We start from the raw sequence: 23,237 nt of genomic DNA, 5'->3' as shown, positions 1-23,237 counted from the left end.
ACAGGTGAGAGTGCAGACTGCAGAAGCGACACAGCTTCTGGAACAGGCAGAAGTGACATAGCTTCTGGGACAGACCCCGTTTTGGGCTCCAGACATCCAGGCACCTTCCTTGCCAGAAGAGAGGTGGCAGCCTGGGAGGGCTCTGACTGCCAGAGCAGGTGAGTGAGCCATCTTGTGTCCCAGGTCCCTTGGAGACCAGTCTGTGCAGGTGAGAGTGCAAACTGCAGAGACAACACATCTTCTGGGACAGGCCCTGTTTCGGACCTTCATCTTCAGCCAGGAGGCAGGTCTGAATGCCAGACCTCTGTGCACCTTCCCTGCAAGAGGACAGCTTGCCTGCAGAGAAAACTCTGACCACTGAGACTCAGGAGAGAGCTGGACTCCCAGAACTGCTGACAGAGGTTAACAGAATCAAAGGAGGAACAAGCTCCAGCCAGAGACAACTATAACAACTAACACCAGAGATTACCTGATGGTGAAAGGCAAACGTAAGAATCTTGCTAACAGAAACCAAGACCACTCATCATCATCAGAACCAAGCACTCCCACCTCAACCAGTCCTGGATACCTCAACACACCTAAAAACCAAGACTCAGAATTAAAATCATATCTCATGATGCTGGTAGAGGACTTTAAGAAGGGCATTAATAACTCACTTAAAGAAATACAGGAGAACACTACTAAACAGGTATAAGTCCTTAAAGAATTACAGGAAAACACTGCTAAACAGGTAGAATTCCTTAAAGAGGAAACACAAAAATCCCTTAAAGAATTTCAGGAAAACACAACCAAACAGGTGATGGAATTGAACAAAATCATCCAAGACCTAAAAAGGGAAGTAGAAACAATAAAGAAAACCCAAAGTGAGACAACTCTGGAGATAGAAACCCTAGGAAAGAAATCAGGAACCATAGATGCGAGCATCAGCAACAGAATACAAGAGATGGAAGAGAGAATCTCAGGTGCAGAAGATTCCATAGAGAACATGGGCACAACAATCAAAGAAAGTGCAAAATGCAAAAAGATCCTAACTCAAAACATCCAGGAAATCCAGGACACAATGAGAAGACCAAACCTACAGATGATAGGAGTAGATAAGAATGAAGATTTTCAACTTAAAGGGCCAGCAAATATCTTCAACAAAATTATAGAAGAAAACTTCCCTAACCTAGAGAAAGAGATGCCCATGATCATACAAGAAGGCTTCAGAACTCCAAATAGACTGGACCAGAAGAGAAATTCCCCCTGACACATAATAATAATCAGAACAACAAATTCACTAAATAAAGATAGAATATTAAAAGCAGTAAGGGGAAAAAGTCAAGTACCATATAAAGGCAGGTCTATTAGAATTACTTCCGACTTCTCACCAGAGACTATGAAAGCCAGAAGATCCTGGACAGATGTTATACAGACCCTAAGAGAACACAAATGCCAGCTCAGGCAAAACTCTCAATTACCATTGATGGAGAAACCAAAGTATTCCATGATAAAACCAAAGTCACATAATATCTTTCCATGAATTCAGCCCTTCAAAGAATAATAAAGGGAAAACACCAACAAAAGGATGGAAACTATACCTTAGAAAAAGCAAGAAAGTAATCCTTCAACAAACCTAAAAGAAGACAGCTGCAAGAACAGAATCCCAACTTTAACAACAAAAATAACAGGAAGCAACAATTACTTTTCTTTAACTTCTCTTCACATCAATGGACTACATTTTCCAATAAAAAGACATAGACTAATAGACTGGCTACTCAAACAGGACCCAACAGTTTGCTGCTTACAGAAAACCCACCTCAGGGAAAAAGACAGACACTACCTCAGAGTGAAAGACTGGAAAACAATTTTCCAAGCAAATGGTCCAAAGAAACAAGCTGGAGTAGCCATTGTAATATCGAATAAAATTGACTTCCAACTCAAAGTTATCAAAAAAGACAAGGAGGGGCACTTCATACTCATCAAAGGTAAAGTTTACCAATATGAACTCTCAATTCTGAATATCTATGCTCCAAATAAAAGGGTAGACACATTCATTAAAGAAACTTTACTAAAGCTCAAAGTACACATTGCACCTCACACAATAATAGTGGGAGACTTCAACACACCACTCTCACCAATGGACAGATCCTGGAAACAGAAACTAAACAGAGACACGTGGACACTAACAGAAGTTATGAAACAAATGGATTTAATAGATATCTACAGAACATTTTATCCTAAAACAAAAGCATACACCTTCTTCTCAGCACCACATGGTACCTCCTCCAAAACTGACCATATAATTGGTCACAAAACAGGCCTCCACAGATACAAAAATATTGAAATTATCCCATGCATCCTATCAGGCTGATGTTCAATAACAGCATAAATAATAGAAAGCCAACATTCATGTGGAAACTGAACAACACTCTACTCAATGATTCCTTGGTCAAGGATGAAATAAAGAAAGAAATTAAAGACTTTTTAGAGTTTAATGAAAATGAAGCCACAACATACCCAAACTTATGGGACACAATGAAGGCCGTCCTAAGAAGAAAACTCATAGACCCGAGTGCCTCCAAAAAGAAACTAGAGAGAGCATACACTAGCAGACTGACAGCACACTTAGAAGCTCTAGAACTAAAGGAAGCAAATTCACGCAAGAGGAGTAGATGGCAGGAAATAATCAAACTCAGGGCTGAAATCAACCAAGTGGAAACAAAAAGAACTATTCAAAGAATCAACTAAACCAGGAGCTGGTTCTTTGAGAAAATCAACAAGATAGATAAACCCTTAGCCAGACTAACTAGAGGGCACAGGGACACTATCCTAATTAACAAAATCAGAAATGAAAAAGGAGATATAACAACAGAACCTGAGGAAATCCAAAACATCATCAGATCCTACTACAAAAGGCTATACTCAACAAAACTGAAAAAACTGGATGAAATGGACAACTTCCTAGATAGATACCAGGTACCAAAGTTAAAGCAGGATCAGATTAACGATCTAAACAGTTCCATTTCTCCTAAAGAAATAGAAGCAGTCAATAGTCTCCCAACCAAAAAAGGCCAACGCCCAGATGTGTTTAGTGCAGAGTTCTATCAGACCTTCAAAGAACACCTAATTCCAACTCTCCTCAAACTATTCTACAAAATAGAAACAGAAGGTACTCTACCCAGTTCATTCTATGAAGCCACAATTACTCTGATACCTAAACCACACAAAGATCCAACAGAGAAAGAGAACTCCAGACCAATTTCCCTTATGAATATCGATGCAAAAATACTCAATAAAATCCTTGCAAACTGAATCCAAGAATGCATCAAAACGATCATCCATCATGACCAAGTAGGCTTCACCCCAGGGATGTAGTGATGGTTTAATATACGGAAATCCATCAACATAATCCACTATATAAACAAACTCAAAGACAAAAACCACATGATCATCTCGTTAGATGCTGAGAAAGCATTTGACAAAATCCAACAACCCTTCATGATAAAAGTCTTGGAAAGATCAGGAATTCAAGGCCCACACCTAAACATGATAAAAGCAATATACAGAAAACTAGTAGCCAACATCAAACTAAATGGAGAGAAACTCGAAGCAATCCCAGTAAAATCAGGGACTAGACAAGGCTGCCCACTTTCTGCCTACCTATTCAATATAGTACTTGAAATCCTAGCCAGAACAATTCAACAACAAAAGGAGATCAAGGGGATACAAATTGGAAAGGAAGAAGTGAAAAATCACTTGTGCAAATATCACTATTTTGATATGATAGTATATATAAGTGACCCTAAAAGTTCCACCACAGAACTCTTAAACCTGATAAACAACAGCTTCAGTGCAGTAGCTGGATATAAAGTTAACTCAAACATATCACTGGCCTTTCTCTACACCAAGGATAAATGGGCTGAGAAAGAAATTAGGGAAACAACACCCTACACAATAGTCACAAAAAATATAAAATACCTTGGTGTGACTCTAACTAAGGAAGTGAAAGATCTGTATGATAATAACTTCAAGTTTCTGAAGAAAGAAATTGAAGATCTCAGAAGATGGAAAGATCTCCCATGCTCATGGATTGGCAGGATTAATATAGTCCAAATGGCTATCCTGCTAAAAGCAATCTACAGATTCAATGCAATCCCCATCAAAATTCCAACTCAGTTCTTCACTGAGTTAGAAAGGGCAATTTGCAAATTCATCTGGATAATAAAAAATCTAGGATAGCAAAAACTATTCTCAACAATAAAAGAACCTCTGGTGGAATCGCCATGCCTGACATTAAGCTGTACTACAGAGCAATTGTGATAAAAACTGCATGGTACTAGTACAGCAACAGACAGGTAGCTCAATGGAATAGAATTGAAGACCCAGAAATGAATCCACACACCTATGGTCACTTGATCTTTGACAAGGGAGCTGTATTAGTCAGGGTTCTCTAGAGTCACAGAACTATGGATAGTCTCTAGATAGTAAAGGAATTTATTGATGACTTACAGTCGGCAGCCCAATTCCCAACAATGGTTCAGTCACAGCTGTGAATGGAAGTCCAAGGATCTAGCAGTTACTCAGTCTCACGCAGCAAGCAGGCGAAGGAGCAAGAGCAAGAGCTAGACTCCTTTCTTCCAATGTCCTTATATTGTCTCCAGCAGAAGGTGTAGCCCAGATTAAAGGTGTGTTCCTTAAACTCGGAGATTCAATCTTCTGGGATCCATAGCCACTATGGCTCAAGATCTTCGAACCAAGATCCAGATAAGGATCTCCAAGCCTCCAGATAAGGGTCACTGGTGAGCCTTCCAATTCCGGATTGTAGTTCATTCCAAATATTGTCAAGTTGACAACCAGGAATAGCCACTACAGGAGCTAAAACCATCCAGTAGAAAAATGACAGCATTTTCAACAAATGGTACTGGCACAACTGGCGGTTATCATGTAGAAGAATGCGAATTGATCCATTGTTAACTCCCTGTACAAAGCTCAAGTCTAAGTGGATCGAAGACCTCCACATACAACCAGAGATACTGAAATTTATAGAGGAGAAAGTGGGTAAAATCCTTGAAGATATGGGCACAGGGGAAACATTCCTAAACAGAACAGCAATGGCTTGTGCTGTAAGATCAAGGATTGACAAATGGGACCTCATAAAATTGCAAAGCTTTTGTAAGGCAAAAGACACTGTCAATAAGACAAAAAGGCCACCAACAGATTGGAAAAGGATTTTTACCAGTCCTAAATCTGATAGGGGACTAGTATCCAATATATACAAAGAGCTCAAGAAGCTAGACTCCAGAAATTCAAATAACCCCAATTAAAAAACGGGGTACAGAGCTAAACAAAGAATTCTAAACTGAGGAATACTGAATGGCTGAGAAGCACCTGAAAAAATGTTCAACATCCTTAATCATCAGGGAAATGCAAATCAAAACAACCTTGAGATTCCACCTCACACCAGTCAGAATGGCTAAGATCAAAAATTCAGGTGACAGCAGATTCTGGCAAGGATGTGGAGAAAGAGGAACACTCCTCCGTTGCTGGTGGGATTGCAAGCTTTTACAACCACTCTGGAAGTCAGTCTGAAGGTTACTTAGAAAACTGGACGTAGCACTACCAGAAAATCCAGCCATACCTCTCCTTGGTGTATACCCAGAAGATGTTCCAACTGGTAGTAAGGACACATGCTCCACAATGTTCATAGCAGCCTTATTTATAATAGCCAGAAGCTGGAAAGAATCCAGATGTCCTTCAACAGAGGAATGGATACAGAAAATGTGGTACATTTACACGATGGAGTACTACTCAGCTATTAAAAAGAATGAATTTTATGAAAGTCTTCGGCAAATGGATGGATCTGGAGGATATCATCCTTAGTGAGGTAACCCAATCACAAAAGAAGTCACTAGATATGCACTCACTGATAAGTGGATATTAGCCCAGAAACTTAGAATACCCAAGATACAATTTGCAAAACACAAGAAAATCAGGAAGAAGGAAGACCAGTGTATGGATACTTCCTTCCTCCTTAGAATAGGGAACAAAATACCCATGGAAGGAGTTAAAGAGACAAAGTTTGGAGCTAAGATGAAAGGATGGACTATCCAGAGACTACCCCACCCGGGGGTCCATCCCATAATCAGTCACCAATCCCAGACATTATTGCATATGCCAGCAAGATTTTGCTGAAGGGACCCTGATACAGCTGTCTCCTGTGAGGCTATGCCAGTGCCTGGCAAATACAGAAGTGGATGCTCACAGTCATCTATAGGATGGAACACAGGGCTCCCAATGGAGGAGCTAGAGAAAGTACCCAAGGAGCTGAAGGAGTCTGCAACCCTATAGGTGGAACAACAATATGAACTAACTAGTACCCCCAGAGCGCATGTCTCTAGCTGCATATGTAGCAGAAGATGGCCTAGTCGGCCATCATTGGGAAAAGAGGCCCCTAGGTCTTACAAACTTTGTATGCCCCAGTACAAGGGAACACCAGGGCCAAGAAGTGGGAGTGGGTGGGTGGGGGAGCAGGGCAGGGGGAGGGTATAGGGAACATTAAATGCGGGATCGCATTTAAAATGTAAATAAAGAAAAATACCTAATAAAGTTTAAAAAAAAAAAGAATTGATAAATGGGACCTCATGAAACTGGAAAGCTTCTGTAAGGCAAAGGATATAGTCAATAAGACAAATCAGCAACATACAGATTGGGAAAAAAAAACTTCAATAACCCCACATCCATTAGAGGGTTAATATCCAAAATATATAAAGAACTCAGAAAGCTAACCACCAAAAAAAAAAAAAACCCAACAACAACAAAAAACCAAAACCAATAAAAAATGAGGTATAGAACTAAACTGAGAACTCAGAAAAGAGGAATCTCAAATGACTGAGAAGCACCTAAAGAAATGTTCAAAGTCCTTCATGATCAGAGAAATCCAAATCAAAACAACCCCGAGATTCCACCTTACACCAATCAGAGTAAGTAAGATCAAAAGCTTAGGTGACAACACATGTTGACTGTACTCCATTTTTTTGTACTCCATTTTTATTAGGGTTATTTGATTCTCTGAAGTTCAACTTCTAGAGTTCTTTGTATATATTGGATATTAGCCCTCAGTCAGATATAGGATTGGTAAAGATCTTTTTCCAATCTGTTGGTTGCCATTTTGGTCTATTGACACTGTCCTTTGTCATACAGAAGCTTTGCAATTTTATGAGGACCTGTTTGTCTATTGTTGATCTTAGAGCATAAGCCATTGTTCAGGACATTTCCCCTGTGCCCATGAGTTCAAGGCTCTTCCCCATTTCTCTTCTATTAGTTTCAGTGTTATCTGGTTTTATGTGGAGGTCTTTGATCCACCTGGACTTGAGCTTCATACAAGGAGATAAGAATGGATCGATTTGCAGTCTTCCACACGCTGACCTCCAGTTGAACCAGCACCATTTGTTGGAAATGCTGTCTTTTGTCCACTGGATGTTTTTAGATCTTTTGTCAAAGATCAAGTGACCAAGGTGTGATGGTTCATTTCTGGGTCTTCAGTTCTATTCCATTGATCAAAGGGTCCTTTTTATGGAATTTATGTCCTCTGGTTTGCATGGCCACCACAAATACCTGAGCTTTCATCCTTACCTAATTTGAAGAAATGGCTGTATGGCAATGTGTCTTACACTCCTATATTTGGTCTTTCCAGTTCTTCACATTTCTCACAAATCTTCCTGTCTTTCCATGAATCCAGAGCTGATGATGCTATGGCAAGATGAATGATGAGTAAACTGGTAATATAGTCCCCTGCAAGGGCATATCTGTACTTTTTGGTGTTTGTACAATGGATCATCCTACATTTGTAAACTGATGAAACTGGTGATCTAGAAAGAGCAACAATCATGATACCTCAGAGACAAATGCTTCTAAGGAACCAAAATATAACTAACTAAATACAAAGATTCTGAAAATAAAATAGTCATTTGAAGTTGGCATTTATAGTAGGAGTGTGTTGTGTGTGTGGCTATAATATACACAGAAGTCAGACTGTTAGGACTATTATAATTTCTATTCAGGATGTAGTTAAGAACATAATTAGGGCAGTATTACACTTATTATAGGAAGAGAATAGGACAGAATATAATTTAAAAACCAATGTCAATGTTTGTGTTGGGTGTTAGAAGACTGGTTTTTTTGGGGGCCTTGTAAGGACAGTAGTGTGCTGGAAACACTTGAGGAATTTTGAACCAATCAGTATAAGTTAATATTCAACCACTGTCTCTCCTCATTACAACATTGTGTGATATATGAAGAGTTAAATTTTGAGAAAATGTTTTTAGCATCATTATTAATATGAGTTATGTTCAGTATGGTGAAATGTTCTTCTATTATGAATTGGACTATATTCCAGAGCCCTTCAAAAAAAGATATACCTTGAATCAGCTGTTTGCTACCTTAGAACCCTTAAAGAAGAACACATACCAGGGGCTTTTGAAGTCCAAGTACATGATATAGGATACCTGAATAATTGTACAATCTGTTAAGTTTGATGACAGAATATCCTGCATCACTTTTAAATCAGGGAGCATGTATGATTAGTGTACCGAAGGACACAATCTATTAGTGAGAAGTACTCTTTGATAATGAAATGGTATTCTATATTTGGTATATAGCTTTTAGATTTGGCCTCAGTATTTAATAAGATTGTTCAGTTTTCCTCAGCTGTATATAGGCCCTGCCGTGCTGAAGTAACCCTCATTCTTTTTTTTTTTAAAGATTTATTTATTTATTATATATATATGAGTACACTGTAGCTGTATAGATGGTTGTGAGCCTTCCTGTGGTTGTTGGGAATTGAATTTAGGACCTCTGCTCACTCCAGTTGGCCTTGCTCGCTCGGTCCCTGCTTGCTTTTGCCCCAAGATTTATTCATTATTTTTTTCTCCTCCTCTTCTTCTTCTTCTTCTTCTTCTTCTTCTTCTTCTTCTTCTTCTTCTTCTTCTTCTTCTTCTTCTTCTTCTCCTCCTCCTCCTCCTCCTCCTCCTCCTCCTCCTCCTCCTCCTCCTCCTCCTCCTCCTCCTCCTCCTCCTCCTCCTCCTCCTCCTCCTCCTCCTCCTCCTCCTCTCCTTCTTCTTCTTTTTTTCTGAGACAGGGTTTCTCTGTGTAGCCCTGGCTGTCCTCGAACTCACTCTGTAGACCAGGCTGGCCTTGAACTCCGCCTGCCTCTGCCTCCCAAGTGCTGGGATTAAAGGCGTGTGCCACCACTGCCTGGCCAGATTTATTTATTATTATACATAAGTATACTGTAGCTGTCTTCAGATGCACCAGAAGAAGGTGTCAGATCTCATTATGGGTGGTTGTGAGCCACCATGTGATTGCTGGGATTTGAATTCAGGACCTTCAGAAGAGCAGTCAGTGCTCTTAACCACTGAGCCATCTCACCAGCCCGTAACCCACATTCTTGTCTTTTATATGGGATTTTGCGATACATCCATTTATGACAAAGGAAATCTGGAGTAAGAATTTATTATCTAAATAACATCTCATATGATTAAACATAATTTTTGAGGACTGTTGTCCCTTCAATTGCTAAATAGACACACTGCATTTTAAAGGGGATCATATTCCATATTTAGGAAAATCAATTTCAGTTTATGTTCTGTTAGGCCTATTGAAATTTCATGCCTAAGTTATCACTTAGGCTTCTAAATAATCTTTGTATCTTCAAGCTTTTCTTTGTACTATTTTCCCTCTTAGTGAACATTACTCGATACCCTTGCTTGGACTGACTGTGACTTCCTTTTGAAGCTTTGAGGGACTCATCCCTATATTTTGACTCTCCTCAATGTAGACTGGACAGAGGATAGAATTAGACTTAGATTACAGGCAGTTTGTCATAAATGTTGATCTGAAGACAGAGACTTTAATCCCATTTGTATTTCCCATGTGTCATACTCTAAGTGCCTTAAATACCTCACTTATTCCTTTAGAACTTCCAATGGCTTTGTAGGGTTTTGTTTTGTTTTGTTTTATTTTTTGAAATTTCCATCCTAATCTATACATAAATCCTTCTTTATTAAAACTATTTCTGTCTTTCGATCATTCTAACATTTTATATTTGTTAATACCATAACACAATACGTTTAACAAATAAATTCATAATCTACTATGAGAACATTTATTTAGGGGTGGGGAATAAGCAATGTTTATCCCCTCTTTCTAACTTCTCAATGGCACCACATTTCAAAATTATCATAGTTCAACCAAAGATGCCAGTGAAATTATTTGGTTTACTTTTACAAAATTGACAAGGTGTTTCTTATGAGACTGTGGATATCCTACAATCAGTCACATTAAAATGCCTTACTCGGGCTGGAGAGATGGCTCAGCGGTTAAGAGCACGGACTGCTCTTCCAGAGCACCTGAGTTCAATTCCCAGTAAGCACAGAGTGGCTCGAAACCATCTGTAATAAAATCCAACACCCTCTTCTGGTGTGTCTGAAGACAGCAACAGTGTATTCATAGACATAAAAAAATAAATCTTAAAAAAAATGCCTTACTCAGTATGTATGGAGACAACTTCTCATAAGTAGTTATCCCCCTTCTACCTTTTAAAAGTACTGGCCACCCCAGTACAGGGGAACGCCAGGGCCAAAAAGGGGGAGTGGGTGGGTAGGGGATTGGGGGGGTGGGTATGGGGGACCTTTGGGATAGCATTGAAAATGTAAATGAGGAAAATACCTAATTAAAAAAAAAAAAAGTACTGACCAGACATGTCCTGGGTGGTTTTTTTTTTTTTTTGTTTTTAGATTTAGTAACATTTAAAAAGTCCTGCTGTGGTTATTTTAATTCAATGAAGCTGAAGGTATGAAGATGGTTGTTGTTTAATTTAGAAGACACAAGACCTGTGCTTGATCTTTCAGCCTTTGTATTGATTTATTTGTTTTTAATGAGGCTTTACTGGATATTAAACAGGGAGGTTCTTTCAAATTGTCTTCTTCCTTCCCTACATTTTTTAGCAAGGTGTTTTGTTTATTCATTCATTCATTTGTTTTGTTTTGTTTTGAAACTGGCATTAGTAATACTTATTTCTTCAGAATTCTGGGAAGTACTCAAGATCCGCTGAGATATCAAGCAACGTGAACTGAACAAGTCCTTGATTTTTCTAGTTTCCCTTGGCAATGAATCTGCTCAGCCATTATTGGACTAGGAGGACCACTGTCTGTGAGTCATTCTGTTAAATCCCCTTTCTACATACATAGAGAAATTCATCCTATGAGATGAGGTCATTTTTCTGTACTAAGACAACTGTGGTTTTTCTCCACCTTGCCATTGAGGAAGATGTGCTGGCTAACAATAGTGCTCTACAGTTTGTCATCTGTTTCCTGTTTTTTTCCCAAGGTTGTTTCATACCTTTTTGGTGAAAAGGAGCTGCAGTTTTCCTGAGCCCAGCATGAAGCCACAAAACAAAACTCTTGTTTCCTAAAATCCTCTTTAATGTTAATATCCTGGGCATCCTTCCACCGGTGGGCCAGATTGATACCTCCACTCCAAGTTCAGTAACAGGCTATCCACCTTGAAGAAGGGGAAGTGCTGTGAAGAAAGCTCAAGCAAGCTACGAAGGAGGTCATGGTGAGTGCAGGACCACTGCCCACAAAGGGGAAGAGCAGGCGGCTGAAGAGCCTGAGCTGAAATGGTGTGTCCTCTCCCACGGCTTGGAGGATAGGCACAAATGCTACTGGAGTGCAAGTCAGACCTGAGATCTGGAAAAGGTCTGACCCAGAACTGGAAGCTCTATTTAACCTTGAGGCGGGGTAAGACTCACTGGCCAATCAAGGTCCCCGGGCGGACCTGCCAGTCAGACAATGAGGAGGGTTCTTCCGGGTGGCTTGCTGCACGTTTGTTTCGGCTGTGCAGGCTTGAATGGTTCTTTTCGTCCTGCTTGCGTGCTGTGAAGGGACCTCAAGCAAGCTCCGAAGTTGAGACATGGTGAGTGTGAGATCACTGTCCACAAAGGGGAGGAGCAGGCGGATGGCCGGAGCTGCAACGGTGGGTCCTCCTCCAGGGCTGCATGGGACGAGAGATAGATGAGGCTTTTGGTGGACAGGCACAAATGCTACCGGAATGCAAACCACTCCGGGATCTGTAAAAGGTCTGACCCGGGACGGGAAACACACTTTAACCTAGAGGAGGGGTAAGGCTCACTGGCCAATCAAGGCTCCCCTGCATGAGTTCTTCCGATGCCTTGCTGGAAGTTTGTTTTGGCTGTGCGGGCTTGAATGATTCTAAATATCCTGCTTTGAGCGCTGCTGTTGGGTGCTTTGAGGGGACCTCAAGTAAGCTCCGTTTTTGAAACATGGTAAGCGCAGGGTTACTGTCTATAATGGGTAGGGGCAGGTGGCTGAGCAGTGCGAGCTGAGGTGGTGGGTCCTCTCTGGGGCTGGATGGAAAGCATCAGCCAGATATAACCAGATGTGGCCACCTGTGCGGTCCTTTGTGATGCTCCTCACTTGCTAAAACAGGCGGTGAACTCTGAATAACATCAGTATCAGGGCGGAATCTGCTCAAAACATTTGGACTAGGGGCTTGCTTGTAGAAATATCACAGGCAGGATGCCAAACTTGGAGAGTCCTAGTTTCTCTTGAATCTTCTATAAGTTTTGCCCTTACCATTTATCTATTAGGTGTAAGATCCATTTGTAGTTAATTTTGTAGAGCTGTTAAAAAGCATCGCATGTGTTGGGTAGCACTCCCATATTAAGCTGAGATGTAGAAGAGTAGAATTGATGATGTAAAGGACTTACCAAGCTTAGGAAATAGTGACAGTAAGTAGCATTTAGCTGATGGAGGACTGCGTCAAAAACACCTCACAGATTAGTATGCTAAGCAGGCCGGTTAGAGACTAGGATGCTAGGATTCACATGTTTGCTCACCAGGTTTGTCTAAACATCTGGCTCCAAACCATAACAAAGGAGACAACTGTGATGTACAACCAGCCACTTGGTACATGCTCATAGCAAAAAGCAGGTCTGTAACAAACTGCTCAATCCGTCATTAGAGTCACAACCAACATTAAGGACTGGTGTGCCTGAAATCCCCATTTTCTAATTGAGAAAAGCATAGTTCTGCCACACGGGAAAGACTACACTGGTTGACATCCATTTGAGAAGGAAAAACACCTATGTGCTTGCAGACAGGAGCCGAGCATGGCTGTCCTCTGAGAGGCTCTATCAGCAACTGAGACAGATGCAGATACTTACAGCCAACCAATAACTCCACTCAGGGACCCCTATGGAAGAGTTAGGGGAATCAAGTAACCCAGATCCCTCGTGGCTCACAAAGACTAAGCCATCAACCAAAGAGCATACATGGGCTGGCCCATGGTCCCAGGAACAAATGTAGCAGAGGACTGCATTGCCTGTACTGAGTGGGAGACTATACACCTAATCTTGTAGAGACATGATGCCCCAGGGAAGGAGAATGGGGAAGGTGAGGCGGTGGTGGGTGAGTGGATGAGAGGAGTGGAGATGGGGTGATTGAGCATGGTCTCAAAGGCAAAGGGAAGGGGGAATAGGTAAAGCATCCTGAGAGGGGGGATCAGATAGTGTGCAATGTTTGGAATGTAAATAAATAAAACAATTAAAAAGAAATTGAGAGAGAGAGAGAGAGAGAGAGAGAGAAACACTGTTGTATGGAGGGTTAGCCTTATCAAGTAAGTCTTTCCCTAAAGCCCTCATGAATAAAGAATGACATAACTCCTTCTCAAACCCAGGAACATACTTGGCAGAGCCAATAATGGACTGGGGCCTAGCCCTTGGGAGCTTTTGCTATGGCTACAATGTATTGAGAATAAAATAGAGCTCCTTTTCTAAAGCCAGGAATATCCTTGGGAAAGCTCGTAATGGTCTGGGGCCAAGGCCTTCATGACAATTTATATCCTCAGAACCCAACTCTTTCTGCCATGTGGGGCTGTGGTTATTAGTAGTAAGGCCACTGTAGGCTTGGTCAGTAATGTTCTTTTTTTTTTTTTTTTTCCTTGTTTTTCTTGTTTTTTGAGACAGGGTTTCTGTGTAGCCATGGCTGTCCTGGAACTCACTCTGTAGACCAGGCTGGCCTTGAACTCAGAAATTCGCCTGCCTCTGCCTCCCAAGTACTGGGATTAAAGGCCTGCACCACCACTGCCCAGGAATAATGTTCTTGAGATAAGGAGTAACCTTGTGCAGCTTCTTAGAAGTCTCCCATTTATTTCCATCTTCCCTCTGTAAGTAGTATACAGGATGCTATTCTTAAGAGCTTTACTTAGCACAAGACATGGCTTCTGCAAGACCTTCCTATCACAACTTTTATTCATTCTTTTTTTCTTTTTTAAAGACATATATATACATATATGAATGATTGCTCTCTTCAGACACACCAGAAGAGGGCATTAGATCCCATTACAGATAGTTGTGAGCCACCATGTGGTTGCTGGGAATTGAACTCAGGACCTCTGGGAGAGCAGTTGGCACTCTTAACCGCAAAGCCATCTCTTCAGCACACTTTTATACATTCTACCTTCTACTTTTTGGCTTTTTCATCCTCTGGGACCTTGGACTTAGTCCCCTGTCACTAAAGAATCAACCTTTGTATTAGGGCACTAGTGTACTTAAGAAATATTTTCTGGAATATCTTTGCTATAAAAAATCTCCCATCTACCTCATTGGCTAGACTTGCAGTCTCCTGTCCCTATTTAAACTGTCCAAACTATAACATGAAGCCTGATCCTAGAAGAGCATTAGACAGAGCTGAGTTTGTGCTGTCATTATAGAGATTTTTTTAAAAGTAATTTTTAATTTTGTATAGAGTGATTTCTCCCTGGGAAGGCATGTTAAGTCTAAGACAACTGTATCTTCAGCCTTTTAGAAAGATGTTTCCAAAAAAAGCTTTGTTGACTCAGGTCACCTTGCTGCCAGTCTGTTGCTCCCCATGGAAATGACCTTGCTTGCCTCTTGATTAAATTTCCTAAATTCTTTAGTTAAAAGGCTGTACCCCAAGAGAGTTTTAAAATCACCCATTGGAGTCATGTAGTGAACTGCCCATTGCAGCAACAGGAAAAGGATGTTCATGTGAAGCATGGCTTCTGCCTTCAGACCAGAACATGAGGAACTGTGTGTACTGCACAGTGAAATAGGATAGGCAATAGCTACATCACAGATTAAAGTTTAAGGGAGTCAGCTGCAGGGGGCACCATTATGAAGAAAGATCTGATACAAGCAGGATGAGTGATTGTGTAATTTCCTAGCATGTATTCATGTATGTGAAAAAAACAGAGCAGATTGCAGGGGTGAATAATTTGGGTATGTTAACTTGAGCCAGTGAATATTGAATTACCAATGTTGTCCTGTGGAGGTATGTGGAATGCTCTCTGATACAGTTAAGTCAGCTCAGAAATTTGAGACATAAACCATTGGCTGTGCTGTGTTTGTCAGCAGTAACATTGCACATAGGGACAAGGTCACACACTGTCTTATTAGTGCCATTCTCTCTACCAGGTATGTCTGCTCTTTTTCAAAGTTAGTATACCTATGTGTTTTTTCAAATATATTTAAAAAGTTAATTGTTGGTATTACTTTTTGAATTTCATTTTCTTTAAGTATCACAGCTATAATCTCTTGTTTGTTTCTATTCTCCAAAGTTTCCTCATCATTAAGAATTTCATTCCTTTTGCTCAGAGGCTTTGTTTCTGTTTAGAGCAGTGTATTCTGTAGCTGAGACTTTGGTCATTATATGTAGTTAAGATTTGCTTTGAAGACCTAATCCTGATCTGCTGCACTGTGCCTTCAGGAGAGTCATACACCTTTCAGGCTGGGCCCTATTGCTCAGTGTAAAGGAAAAGGCATTAGTGAATGATAGTCCTCTATCCTCCATGGCTTTTTTGTGAGAATTATAGATAAAGAGGGACCCGTGTAACAATTGAATTCATCGACCAGCTTTAAAGCTGGTGAAGTCACAGCACAGAAAGGGTGTGGAGGAAAGAAAGTGGGAGTTTTCCTGTTTTGACAGTAGTTGGCTTTAGCACTGAGTACTCAGGTAATCAATTTTAAATGATCAGTAAAAGTAAAAACTGGCCATTTTGGGAACTTCAAGAATATGGATATGGAACTGAATTTATTCCTAGAAGCCAAATTTCTGTAGTTATACTAGTTCAACCAACACAGAAGATCTGTATAAACTGGTGTCACTGTGCATATCAAGATTGTTAGGGCTGGTGAGATGGCTCATTTGGTAAGAGCACCGACTGCTCTTCTGAAGGTCTGGAGTTCAAATCCCAGTATCCACATGGTGGCTCACAACCATCCGTAACAAGATCTGACTCCCTCTTCTGGAGTGTCTGAAGACAGCTACAGTGTACTTACATATAATAAATAAATAAATCTTAAAAAAAAAAGATTGTTATATTTTTGTCTGAAAGTGCACAACCTGAGAGAAAAGGTATGAATAATATTTGGTGTGCTCTAATACATATGTCTAGTCTCTGAACAATATTGGACCATAAAGCCTGTTCAAATATTTTAAATAATTTTTGAGAATTATAATTAATCATTTGAACCTTCTCATTTTTTTCTACTGCTAAGTCTCAAACCCTGGGACAAATGACTGAGGTGCCTATCTAACAGATCAAAGCAGATGTGACTGTCAGTTTTCTCTGACATTCCTCAGTTCCTTCCTGTTACAAGGTGTGCCTGGTAGAACTGCCCTCTAGGCCAGGGGTTGGTCTGTCTGTCTCTCAGCTGCCCTTCCTTATGTAACCCAACCATTTTGTTAGCTAGTCTTTTTTTATCTATAATTTACCCTCCTGACTGATAGGTTATTTCTTCAAGGATGTTAGGTTATTTCTCTGCCTTTGAAATAAGCCAGTTGAATCCAGATTAGATTAGATTAGATTAGATTAGATTAGATTAAATGTAGGTTTATTGGGGAAGTCACTTTGGGAGGGGTGGCCTGAGAGGGAAAAGAAAGACATTAGGTTGTGTGTGCACAGAGAGAAGGGAAGGGAAAGAGCAAGAGGAGACCACAATGTCTGGATCATATAGGAAAGAGCCTCTGAGAGAAGGCAGCCCAACCTCTGGGCTGGAAAGTTCAAAATTGGGGGCAGGTTATGCCAGATAGGGACTGACGGGTGCTGGGAAAACCTGGAGGCCAGGTCTGCTTTGATATGTAAAATGTATTCCTCAGTCCCTTGTCTAAAACACTGACCTCTTGATCTGGTTCACCCTCTACCCTGTACCCTCTTTTCTCTGCTTGCTTAGCTTGGGTCATCCCCACTCTGAAATTTCCCAGATGTCCCCATGTCTTGCTATACTCTCCCTTTTATCAATAATAAAATTTCTCCTACACCATAACTAGGAGAAGCCATGTCTTTTCCTTTTCCTTTCTTTTCACTCTCCTCCCATTGACTACTTCTTGCTTTCAAATTAATGGCCACATTTTGCTTTAATTGTTGTTACTGTTTGATTTGACAGAAGTTTGGCTCTAGGACTTCCCAGCTATGAGGTGTAGAGATGGCTCCACTGGATATTGAATATGTAATGGAATGTACATACAAAGGACCCTGTGTCTTGGGAGAGTAACAGGAAGTCCTCTGGGAGACTGGAAAGTTCTACTAAAATTCAGATTTCCCAGAGTAGGGCTTTGTCTGTCCCTAGGGTGGAAGGGCAGAACTAGGAAGGCCTCAGCTGTCTGAGTCATTTGATTTCTGATCCCCTAGTAGATCTCTCTGTCCTGAGGCCTAGCTTGGTTGTCTAAGCTAATGAGGGACTTTGGGCAGGCCTAGCAATCAGGAGCACCAGTGGGAGGTAGCTTTCAGGTTCTTTCAAGGATTGTCCTGATGTAGGTGTAGAGAGCAGTGAGGGAGACCATGAGCCATGTCATGATGAGTATGGGGGGCACTCCAGACCAGGAAGAGCATGTTTGCTGAGTCTTATCTGCTTGAACTGAGATGGCCTGTGGGTGGGACTGTGGTTCAGTTGGTCCATGTGGTGGCTTGGGCAGAGGCCTGTGGCCTCTTACCTTACCTGAGTGTGTATTTCCTGGATGAGTGGGTGAAAAGGGGGATGGGATGAGATGAGATGTGACAGGAAGACACTGAAGTCCTGGTAGTGGAAAGACCTGGTGCTTATAATATCACTTTCCAGTGTGCACACACAAGCATTGCTTTTGGTGTACAGTAGAAGACAGATTGGAAAATTGAAAGTCTAGTTTCTAGGAGTTTTGAATTAATTTCTCATTCATTTTTGTGTGACAACTTTTATAAATAGTTTTGAAAGTGGTATAAAGGAGGTGATGGGGATCATCCTTTGGTAATACTTGATCAGAATCTTTTTACCTTTCCACTAACACTATGTACCTTGGCATGATTCAAGGAAATTCAATTTCAGGGTACAAAAGGAGTTTCTGAGATGCAGAGGTATGCATACCTAGGAAAGGTATGCATGGTGTTAGGTAGGTGGATATGTGATATACTTGAGGTAAAATTGCACAGATTTACATTCATATAACATCATTAGCTACCACAAACAACCAGGAAACCATGTTCACTATGCATTCTTATTATCCCATGTTTATATGTGAGTACAGTATACAAAGTTCTCATAAAATGACAGAATTGCAATGGATCCCAGAAATCTCCTCATCATATTTTCCAGGCACTTGAAATTAATTTAAAGAAGTATCAGACTTCTCCTGCTTGTTGCATTTAGATTCATGGTGGCCTAAATTATAAAATAACCTAACTTCTCATTAGTAGATGACAAGCTGGGTGCCTCAGGAGGACACTGAGGTGAATGAATGAAGACGATAGCAATGGTTAAAGGATTATACACTTATAAAGGATTATACTCTCATAGTCAGTGCTATATCCATTACTTAGGCACTGTCAATCTGCCCAATTCTTTCTCCCATCTGATTTTAATCTTTAATGCACTCTCATTTGGCAGATGAGCATGAGAGTTTCAGCCATCTTGTCTACACTACTGGTAACAATAGAAAATGAATGGCAGAAAGAACACAAAATCTAGCTGAAAAAAATCACCTTCAGAGGGTTGTTTCAACATTTTTTTTGGTTGGTATGTGAATTTTTTGTAGCAAGAGTTGTTTCAAAGATGATAAGCAAGTGTGCTATTATAGGATACATTAAAATGCAGAAAGTTGCTTTATTTGGATGGTGTGGGAGCTTTCTGCTAATGAATCATATTGCATGAAAAAGTAAAAATGGCATTAAGAAACAGACTTTTTTGAATTTAAAGAATGACAGTAAGTTATAGTTAAATAAAAATGTCTTTGACAAGTGTCTCAACTTTTTTTTTATGATCAAAAAGCTAAACTGAGGTGGTGACACTTTGATTCTTGCTTTGGAGAATGTGTTTAGACATTTAGCATTTTTATATATCAGTTTATATATGTTTAATATAATATAAAATTAATGAAGAAATACTGTATGACATTACATATGTAGTTCAATTTTTTAAAATATTTGTTTAAACATTAGTTTCCTTAAAGAGAAGCGAGGCTACTCTTTTGGAATGAAATGAGCAGGAAACTCTGTAATTCTATAGTCCAAATTCGTGAGAACTAACACAAGAAAGTGACCTGGGCTTGTTTCCTGTGTGATACAGATCTCACATTGCTGAGAGCAAAACTTCTGATTTAACAGATGTAGACAGCGCCCAAGAATGAGCTTGTCATAAACTCCTGTGTGATGCTCACCTTCTAAAGAGACAGAATGAGAACTGTATCTGTCAAAGTCATTCCTTTCCGGTCTTCCCTATTTTGCTTCTCTATGTTCATTATTGCTTCTCTCCTTTGCATTTACAATTAGGAAAATTTGAATTAATGTTTTTAAATTGGAATAAACTCTTCTGACCACTGTTTTTCGTCCCTCTAATCCTCATAAGTTGAGCCTACCTTCCCTCTTCCCCAGATCCACTCTCCCTGCTCCATTTCCTCTTCAGAAAAGAACAAACCTCCAAGAGTAGACAGCCAAAAAAAGACCAAACAGGATACAAAAGAAAAGACAATAGACCTCATACTGAGTCTGGAAAAGGCAACTCAATAGGAAGAAAAGAGTTTCAAGAGCAGTTGAGGGAGTCAGAGCTACATCTGTTCTCACTGTTAGGATTCCCACACAAACACAAAGCTAACAGCCATAACATACCAGCAGACATACCCCATGTTTGTCATTTTAGTCTGTGTGAAATTTTTGGCCATCCAGGTTGTGTAAGACTTGACTTTCCTCTCCTGGTATGGGCTTCAAGTTAAAGCAACCATTCGTTCCTGACTCCAAAGAGTTTGTACCGTGCCCCTGCACATCCTGCAGGCAGGACAGATTTTTACATGGAGGGTTTTGTAGGTGGGTTGGTGTCCAGGATTCTCTTTCTGTAGCCTATAGAGTGCCTTTTCATCCCAAAGAGACTAGAAAACTGGAGGGCAGTCTCCAAACTTCCAAACCTGTTTGTATTCAGTGTTGTTTAGGGATCCCCATGGTACCTTCTCTGCCAACACTTCAACTGAATATAACCCAGTTCTCCTACTGAAGCCCTGCCTGGCCACAAAAGATGGCCAGTTTCTGTATCTCCATTACTATAAGGTCACCCTCATAGATTCTAGGAAGCTACCAGTACACTAGGTTTCTATACTAACTCGCAAGTGCCCCATAATTCTAGTTGTTCTCCCTGCACTGGACTCCCTCTCTGTCCCTGTTCATCTTTAGTCCGCCCACAGAACCTATTCTAGTTCCCTTTCCAGGGAGATCCATTCTTATCTCCTGTAGCCCTCCTCTTTACCTATCCTCTCCAGGTCTGTGGACTGTAGCTTGATTATTATTTTCCTAACAATTGATATCCATTTTTAAATCAATGCATACCATATTTGTTTTTCTGGGTCTTGTTTCCCTCGCTTAGGGTGATTTTTTTTTTTCTATTTGAATCTATTTTCTTGTAAATTTCATGGAGTGTTTTATGTGTCTGTGGTGTCCAATCTTTGTGAATCTCTGCATCTGTTTCAGTCAGCTGCTGTGTAGGCTCCTGACTACATGTATAAAAGTATTCTGAATAATATCAGGGATTAATGTTTGCCCATGGGATGAGTTTCAAGTTGTGAAAGGTATAGGTTGACTCTTCCCTTAGTGTCTGCTCCATCTTTGTGCTTGCATTTCTTTTTTCCTTTCCTTTCCTTTCCTTTCCTTTCCTTTCCTTTCCTTTCCTTTCCTTTCCTTTCCTTTCCTTTCCTTTTTGATTTATTTATTATATGTAAGTACACTGTAGCTATTTTCAGACACCCCAGAAGAGGGCATCAGATCTCATTATGGGTGGTTGTGAGCCACCATGTGGTTGCTGGGATTTTAAACTCAGGACTTTGGGAAGAGCAGTCAGTGTTCTTAACCGCTGAGCCATCTCTCCAGCCCCTGTGCCTGCATTTCTTGTTACAGGACAAATTTTGTGTAGAAAGTTTTATGGTTCAAGTGGTGTCCTTAAATCTCCACTGGCTGTCAATCCTGGCTGCAGGAAGTGGCCTCTTCACATTCCACATCCCACTGCTATGCATCTCAGCTCATGTCACCCCCATAGACTCCTGGGTGCCTTTTATCCATGGTCTCCTTCACATGCTAAAGATGCCCCTACATCCCCCCCCCCCAACGCCAGCTGCAGATTTCCTGGTTCTATGGCCCTCTCTCCTGTCTCTCACCACAACTGTTCCTGACTGTTTCCCCTTCCCATTTCTAATCCTGCTTCCCACCAAGTTCCCTCTCCCTGTCTGCCTCCTATAACTGTTTTATTTTGCCTTCTGAAGGAGATTCAACCATGCTCACTTGGGTTAGCTTTTTTGGGTCTGGAATGTAGCATGGATAACCCGTACTTTATGGTTAATAGTTACTTGTGAGTGAGTACATATATGCATGTCCTTTTGGGTCTGGAATACTTCACTCAGGATGATATTTTTTAGTTCTGTTCTTGTGCTTACAAGTTTCATGATGTCCTTGTTTTTAATAGCTGAATATTATTCCATTTTTTTTTTTAAGTGAACCACATTTTCTGTATCCACTGTTCTGTTGAGGGACATCTGGGTTGTTTCCAGTTTCCAGCTATTATGAATAGAACTGCTGTGAACATAGTAAAGCACATGCCTTTGTTGGTATACGACTAAGAAGGTGCCCTAAGGGTAACACTCCCTCCTGTTCAGCTTGAATTAATGGAAGGAGTAGACAAAGTGATTCCTAGTCACTGGAAGGAACTTGAAATAAAACCTCCCAACTGTGGTCCAAGCATGGTAGAGTCGATCAACTTAGAAGCCAAACATGACAGAATCACACATATTGTGCTGGTTCTGGAAACTGAACGATGAAAAATTCAAAGTTATGAACACTTCCTCTATGGTTTCAGTTCAGCAGTATTCTAACCATCTTTTGGCAGAGTCAGAGCCCCAGTGAAGATTCTGTGAGAGTTCATTGTATTGAAGTGAGGATGAAGATTGAGTTGCATTTTGTGAACAAAAATGTTGAGATACCTAAGGCATTGAGAAAACTGTCATGCAGAGATGCACACAGGGAAAGAAATTACCCAAACTGAGAGATTAATGAGAAGTTACAGGAATTGGTCCATCTAAGCCCTTAGAAAGTGAAGTCCAATGTATCTCAAACAAAGGAATATGATTTGGTGTTTGCCCTGCTATGTTTCTTGCCTTGGTCCAATTTCCCCTCCCTATGTGCACATGCCTATCTATTGGAATGAGAAGGGGTATTCTGTGCCATTGTATGTTGGAAAGATATAACTTGTGTTCTGATTTTAAAAGAAGTGGCGATCAAGAAATTTACCTACTATGCCGGGGCCTAGCAAACACAGAAGTGGATGCTCACAGTCAGCTATTGGATGGATCACAGGGCCCCCAATGGAAGAGCTAGAGAAAGTACCCAAGGAGCTAAAGGGAACTGCAACCCTATAGGTGGAACAACAATATGAACTAACCAGTACCGCGGAGCTCTTGTCTCTAGCTGCATATGTATCAAAAGATGGCCTAGTCGGCCATCATTGGAAAGAGAGGCCCATTGGACTTGCAAACTTTATATGCCCTAGTACAGGAGAACACCAGGGCCAAAAAGGGGGAGTGGGTGGGTAGGGGAGTGGGGGTGTGGGAATGGGGGACTTTTGGGATAGCATTGGAAATGTAAACGAGGAAAATACCTAATAAAAAATTAAAAAAGAAATAATAATAAAACAAGACAGAATTTGTGACAAAAAA

At 40.6% G+C, this 23,237-nt stretch overlaps 1 long non-coding RNA gene across 2 annotated transcripts in view; it reads left to right on the top strand.

Moving 5' to 3' along the window:
• Positions 1-11,847: 11,847 nt before the first annotated feature.
• Gm1976 (predicted gene 1976) overlaps positions 11,848-23,237 on the top strand; it is a 74,858-nt gene continuing 63,468 nt past the window's right edge. For both annotated transcript variants that reach the window (NR_045964.1, NR_045963.1), the window contains exon 1: positions 11,848-11,955. This is a non-coding gene — a long non-coding RNA (predicted gene 1976). The remainder of the gene's footprint in view (positions 11,956-23,237) is intronic.

The sequence above is a fragment of the Mus musculus genome, chromosome 17 (genome assembly GCF_000001635.26).
Source record: "Mus musculus strain C57BL/6J chromosome 17, GRCm38.p6 C57BL/6J".
In the NCBI taxonomy this organism is placed as follows: domain Eukaryota; kingdom Metazoa; phylum Chordata; class Mammalia; order Rodentia; family Muridae; genus Mus; species Mus musculus.
Note: the sequence above shows the minus strand (reverse complement) of the source record. Positions and strands in the feature narration are given on the sequence as shown.